The 5,818-nt window shown below is 38.0% G+C and overlaps 1 non-coding gene across 1 annotated transcript; it reads left to right on the top strand.

Moving 5' to 3' along the window:
* The first annotated feature begins 2,780 nt into the window (after positions 1-2,780).
* LOC148574766 (small nucleolar RNA R71) lies at positions 2,781-2,888 on the top strand. Its single transcript, XR_015906325.1, has one exon. It is a non-coding gene; the product is annotated as a small nucleolar RNA R71 (small nucleolar RNA).
* The last annotated feature ends 2,930 nt before the right edge of the window (positions 2,889-5,818 follow it).

Consider the following 5,818-nt stretch of genomic DNA (forward strand, 5'->3'; position numbering starts at 1 on the left):
TCGAGCAAGAAAATAAAGAATTAGATGAAGAAGAAGAAGAAGAAAAGATGGAGAAGAGGGGGGAGATATATTTCGGCCAAGAAGAGAAGAGAGGGTTGTGTTGTGTGAAAATGAAGAAGAATGGAAGGCTTTATATAGGGAAGGGAGGGGGGGTTAAAGTTCGGCCATATGGGTGGGTTTGGGTGGGAAATTGATTTGAATTTTGAAGGTAGGTGGAGTTTATTGGGTAGGTTTATGGGGAAGAGTGGGTGGATGTGAGTGGTGAAGGGTTAATAGGGAAGAGAGATGGAGATGATAGGTGAAGGGTTTTGGGGAAGAGTGTTTATTGGGAATAGAGGATGATTGAGAAGAGAGAAGAGAGTGAGTAGAGGTAGGTGGGGATTCTGTGGGGTCCACAGATCCTGAGATGATCCTGTGGGGTCCACAGATCCTGAGGTGTTCAAGGATTTACAACCTTGCACCAAATTAGGCATGTAAAATGCCCTTGCATATAACTCTGGGCGTTTAGCGCCAGGTTGGTGCCCATTTTGGGCGTTCAACGCCCATTTGTTGCCCTTTTCTGGCGTTGAACGCCAGAACCATGCTTGTTTTGGCCGTTCAGTGTCAGCTCTTCCCCAGGGTGCAATTCTGGCGTTCAGTGCCCAAATGCTGCCCATTTTGGGCGTTCAGCGCCCAGATACTGCCCATTTTGGGCGTTCAGCGCCCAGAACCATGCTCTGTTCTGGCGTTGAACGCCAGACAGGTGCTTCCTCCAGGGTGTGATTTTTCTTCCGCTGTTTTTGATTCTGTTTCTAAATTTTTCGTTTATTTTGTGACTCCACATGATCATGAACCTATAAAGACATATAACTAAGAAAAATATAGTTAGATAAATAAAAATTGGGTTGCCTCCCAACAAGCGCTTCTTTAATGTCAATAGCTTGACAGTGGGCTCTCATGGAGCCTCACAGATGTGCAGAGCTTTGTTGAGACCTCCCAATACCAAACTTAGAGTTTGGATATGGGGGTTTTATACCAAACTTAGAGTTTGGTTGTGGCCACCCAACAAGCACTTTTTTAATGTCAATAGCTTGACAGTGGGCTCTCATGGAGCCTCACAGATGTGCATAGCTTTGTTGAGACCTCCCAACACCAAACTTAGAGTTTGGATATGGGGGTTTGACACCAAACTTAAAGTTTGGTTGTGGCCTCCCAACACCAAACTTAGAGTTTGACTGTGGGGGCTTTGGTTGACTCTGCTTTGAGAGAAGCTTTTTATGCTTCCTCTCCATGGATGCAGAGAGAGATCCTTAAGTTGTAAACACAAGGTTGTCCTCATTTATTTGAAGGATCAATTCTCCTCTGTCCACATCAATCACAGCTCTTGCTATGGCTAGGAAAGGTCTTCCTAGGATGATGGATTCATCCTCTTCCTTTCCAGTATCCAAGACTATGAAGTCAGTAGGGATGTAAAGGCCTTCAACCTTCACTAACACGTCCTCTACTTGTCCATAAGCCTGTTTTCTTGAATTGTCTGCCATCTCTAATGAGATTTTAGCAGCTTGCAACCCATAGATTCCCAGTTTCTCTATTACAGAGAGGGGCATGAGGTTTATTCCTGAACCAAGGTCACACAGAGCCTTAAAGATCATGGTGCCTATGGTACAAGGTATTATGAACTTTCCAGGATCTTGTCTCTTCTGAGGCAATGTCAGTTGATCCAGATCACTTAGTTCATTGGTGAACAAGGGGGGTTCATCTTCCCAAGTTTCAATACCAAATAATTTGGCATTTAGCTTCATGATTGCACCAAGGAACTTGGCAGCTTGCTCTTCAGTAACATCCTCATTCTCTTCAGAAGAGGAATACTCATCAGAGCTCATGAATGGCATAAGGAGGTTCAATGGAATCTCTATGGTCTCTAGATAAGTCTCAGATTCCTTAGGTTCCTCAAAGGGAAGCTCCTTATTGATCACTGGACGTCCCAGGAGGTCTTCCTCCTTGGGATTCACGTCCTTCTTCTCTCTTGTGGGTTCGGCCATGGTAATTAATTCAATGGCCTTGCACTCTCCTTTTGGATTCTCTTCTGTATTGCTTGGGAGAGTACTAAGAGGGATTTTAGTGATCCTTTTACTCAGCTGGCCTACTTGTGCTTCCAAATTTCTAATGGAAGACCTTGTTTCATTCATGAAACTCACAGTGGCCTTAGATAGATCAGAGACTAAATTTGCTAAGCTAGATGGATTCTGCTCAGAATTCTCTGTCTGTTGCTGAGTGGATGATGGAAAAGGCTTGCTATTGCTAAACCTGTTTCTTCCACCATTATTAAAGCCTTGTTGAGGCCTTTGATCCTTCCATGAGAGATTTGGGTGATTTCTCCATGATAGATTATAGGTGTTTCCATAAGGTTCACCTAAGTAATTTACCTCTGCTATTGCAGGGTTCTCAGGATCATAAGCTTCTTCTTCAGAAGATGCCTCTTGAGTACTGTTGGATGCAGCTTGCATTCCATTCAGACTCTGGGAAATTATATTGACTTGCTGAGTCAATATTTTGTTCTGAGCCAATATGGCATTCAGAGTATCAATATCAAGAACTCCCTTCTTCATAGGCGTCCCATTACTCACAGGATTCCTCTCAGAAGTGTACATGAATTGGTTATTAGCAACCATGTCAATGAGTTCTTGAGCTTCTGCAGGCGTTCTCTTTAGGTGAATGGATCCACCTGCAGAAGTATCCAATGACATCTTTGATAGCTCAGATAAACCATCATAGAATATATCCAGGATGGTCCATTCTGAAAGCATGTCAGAGGGACACTTTTTGGTCAGCTGCTTGTATCTTTCCCAAGCTTCATAGAGGGATTCACCTTCTTTCTGTCTGAAGGTTTGAACATCAGCTCTAAGCTTGCTCAGCTTTTGAGGAGGAAAGAACTTGGCTAAGAAAGCCGTGACCAGCTTATCCCAAGAGTTCAGGCTGTCTTTGGGTTGAGAGTCCAACCATATTCTAGCTCTGTCTCTTACAGCAAAAGGGAAAAGCATGAGCCTGTAGACTTCAGGATCTACTCTATTAGTCTTAACAGTATCACAGATCTGTAAGAATTTAGTTAAGAACTGAAAAGGATCTTCAGATGGAAGTCCATGAAACTTGCAGTTCTGCAGCATCAGAGAAACTAGCTGAGGTTTCAGCTCAAAATTGTTTGCTCCAATAGCAGGAATGGAGATGCTTCTTCCATGTACATTGGAATTAGGTGCAGTAAAGTCACCAAGCATTCTCCTTGCATTATTGTTGTTGGGTTTGGCTGCCATCTCCTTTACTTGTTCGAAATTTTCAATAAGGTTGTCTCTGGATTGTTGTAATTTAGCTTCTCTTAGTTTTCTCTTCAGAGTCCTTTCAGGTTCTAGATCAGCTTCAACAAGAATGCCTTTTTCTTTGTTCCTGCTCATAAGAAAGAGAAGAGAATAAGAAAAGAAGAGGAATCCTCTATGTCACAGTAAAGAGGTTCCTTATTGTTAGTAGAAGAAGAAAAGGAATAGGGGTGAAGAAAAATGAAGAATCCAAACACAAGGGTAAGGATTTTCGAAAATTATTTTTGAAAAAGGGTTAGTGATTTTCGAAAATGGTTTTTGAAAAAGGTTAGTAATTTTCGAAAATTAAAATCAAAAATTAAAATAATTAGTTAATCAAAAAGAATTTTTGAAAAAGAGGGAAGATATTTTCGAAAATTAGAGAGAGAGAGTTAGTTAGGTGGTTTTGAAAAAGATAAGAAACAAACAAAAAGTTAGTTAGTTAGTTGAAACAAATTTTGAAAATCAATTTTGAAAAGATAAGAAGATAAGAAGTTAGAAAAGATATTTTAAAATCAATTTTTGAAAAAGATGAGATAAAAAGATATTTTTGAAAAGATATGATTGAAATTAGTTTTGAAAAAGATTTGATTTTTAAAATCACAATTAATGACTTGATTCACAAGAAATCACAAGATATGATTCTAGAACTCAAAGTTTGAATCTTTCTTAACAAGCAAGTAACAAACTTGAAATTTTTGAATCAAAACATTAATTGTTATTGTTATTTTCGAAAATAACTAATAAAAATGAAAAAGATTTTATTTTTGAAAAAGATTTTGAAAAAGATAAGATTTTTTTTTTAAATTGAAAATTTGATTTGACTCATAAAAACAACTAGATTTTAAAAATTTTTGAAAAAGTCAAATCTAATTTTCGAAATTTTAAGAGAGAAAAAGGGAAAGATATTTTTTTGATTTTTGAATTTTTATGATGAGAGAGAAAAACAAGAAAAATGATGCAATGCATGAAAGTTATGGATCAAAACAATGAATGCATGCCAGAATGCTATGAATGTCAAGATGAACACCAAGAACACTATGAAGATCATGATGAACATCAAGAACATATTTTTGAAAAAATTTTAATGCAAAGAAAACATGCAAGATACCAAACTTAGAAATCTTTGATGCTTAGACTCTATGGATGCAAGAATGCATATGAAAAACAAGAAAAGACACAAAACATGCAAATGCAAAGATCAAACAAGAAGACTTACCAAGAACAACTTGAAGATCATGAAGAACACTATGAATGCATGAATTTTTTCGAAAAATGCAAGATGAACATGCAATTGACACCAAACTTATAACATGACTCAAGACTCAAACAAGAAACACAAAAAAATATTTTTGATTTTTATGATTTTCTAATTTTATTTTTGTATTTTTTTCTTTTAATTTTTTCGAAAATCATTTTGAAAAAAGAAAAATAAGGATTCCAAAATTTTTAATATGAATTCCAGGAATCTTATGCTCTTTAATCTAAAGCTCCAATCAAAGGGTTAGGCATGGATTAATAGCCAGCCAAGCTTTAGTATGTAAATTAGGAACAGCAGCAGTTGGATTAGCTTGCTCTTGATAACAAATTGGAAGCCTCAGTCCAAATGAATTTAGACATGGCTTTACAGCCAGCCAGGCTTCAACATGCTTCATGACACACTAGAATTCATTCTTAAAAATTCTGAAGAAAAAATATATTTTTTTGAAAACATTTTTATTTTAAAAATTTTTTTCGAAAATAAAGGAGAAATTTTTGAAAGATTTTTTTGAAAAATTTTTTAAAACTTTTTGAAAAGAAAACGAAAAGAAAGTTACCCAATCTGAGCAACAAGATGAACCGTCAGTTGTCCAAACTCGAACAATCTCCGGCAACGGCGCCAAAAACTTGGTATGCGAAATTGTTACTCAGGTTGTGAATTATTACATATCTTCACAACTTCGCATAACTAACCAGCAAGTGCACTGGGTCGTCCAAGTAATACCTTACGTGAGTAAGGGTCGAATCCCACGTAGATTGTTGGTATGAAGCAAGCTATGGTCACCTTGTAAATCTCAGTCAGGCGGATATAAAATAGTTATGTAGTTTTCGAAATTTAGTAATAAAAGAAGGATAGAAATACTTATGTAAATCATTGGTGAGAATTTCAGATAAGCGTATGGAGATGCATTCGTTCCTCTGAACCTCCGCTTTCCTGCTGTCTTCATACAATCAGTCTTACTCCTTTCTATGGCTGGCTTTATGTAAGGATGTCACCGGTGCCACTGGCTACTTTCAATCCTCTCGGGAAAATGGTCCAAATGCTCTGTCACAGCACGGCTAATCGTCTGGAGGCATCACCCTTGTCGTTGGTTGCATCATATTCCTCTCTGTGAAAATGGTCCGATGCGCTGTCACTGCATGGCTAATCATCTTGGAGGTTCTCGATCATATTGGAATAGAATTTACTATCCTTTTGCGTCTGTCATTACGCCCAGCACTCGCGAGTTTTG

This window comes from Arachis ipaensis, chromosome B2, assembly GCF_059453495.1.
Source record: "Arachis ipaensis isolate K30076 ecotype BB chromosome B2, ASM5945349v1, whole genome shotgun sequence".
NCBI classification, from domain to species: Eukaryota; Viridiplantae; Streptophyta; class Magnoliopsida; order Fabales; family Fabaceae; genus Arachis; species Arachis ipaensis.